We start from the raw sequence: 1200 nt of genomic DNA on the forward strand, positions 1-1200 counted from the left end.
ACGATCATTAGCCATCCTTCACATGTTCTGAAAGGCCAATTCCTAGGAAAACTAAAATTCCAGCACGTATAGAATAATCAGGTTCTCCGGGAAGGACGATGCCTTGTTATGGTCTTTTGGGCCCAGGATACAATGTTAGATCTCAATGGATGTCCAGGAGCCAATATCAAGCTTAGAATTATTACTGTCTTCCCAATGTTGTTTATGCATTTTTTAAATATACTAACAACAAAAATTGTTCCAAGGAGATAGCAGATTGTTTTAAAGAGAGTTTGGCCAAATCGTTTTCATATGAGTATGGATGGGCATGTATATATGTATTCAACCTCAAGATTCTTCACTGATATGGGATGTGGTTCCATAGTGTAGTGGTTAGCACGTCTGCTTTACATGCAGAAGGTCCTGGGTTCACGCCCCAGTGGAGCCACGGTCCATGGTCTATGGCCATGCCACCGGGAACAAGCCCGATGTCTGATCTCAGAAGTTAAGCAGGGTTGGGCGTGGTTAGTACTTGGATGGGAGACCACCTAGGAAGACCAGGTGCTATAGGCATAAATAATAATAAATAAAAATAATAATAATAATAAAAAGATTCTTCACTAATATGGAAAAATGACATCTAATTCATCCCCTTATAGAACAGTCTAGAAAAGCATACTGACTCAATCCCTCATTCAAAACATTTAACAGCCAGCCAAGCATGAGGCATTCAGAGCAGACCATGGCCTTACCAACACCCTTGTCACGGGCCTAAGTCCCGTGTCAGTCACTCCCAACTACTCTGCAGACAAGAGCATCATTCATTTAATAACGGGCTCTCACTAAGTGTGTTCTGCGGATACACTAAGTGTTGGTAATTCATAGAATAAAAAGATGTGGCCCCTGACCTCCAGGAGCTCAGAATCTAGTAAAGACGATAAAACACACACAAAAACAAAACGCACAACAGAAAGCACAGATGCCCTAGGAGGGGTATGCACAGAGTTATGGGAGTCGAGACAAGGGAACATTACTTACAGCTGGAGGAAACGGGAACTCCTCCTGGAAGAGATTGTATTTTAAATGAGGCTTGACGAGTGAATGGGATTTAGACTTGGTTGTGGACTGAATGTTTGTCTCCCCAAAATTTAGCCATTGACACCCTAACCCCTAATGTGATGGTATTTGGAGGTGGGCCCTTTGTTAGCAATTAGGTTTCAG

At 42.3% G+C, this 1200-nt stretch overlaps 1 pseudogene; it reads left to right on the forward strand.

Moving 5' to 3' along the window:
• Positions 1-436: 436 nt before the first annotated feature.
• LOC112482250 lies at positions 437-552 on the forward strand (annotated as a pseudogene).
• The last annotated feature ends 648 nt before the right edge of the window (positions 553-1200 follow it).

This window comes from Pteropus alecto, unplaced genomic scaffold (genome assembly GCF_000325575.1).
Source record: "Pteropus alecto unplaced genomic scaffold, ASM32557v1 scaffold35, whole genome shotgun sequence".
In the NCBI taxonomy this organism is placed as follows: Eukaryota; Metazoa; Chordata; class Mammalia; order Chiroptera; family Pteropodidae; genus Pteropus; species Pteropus alecto.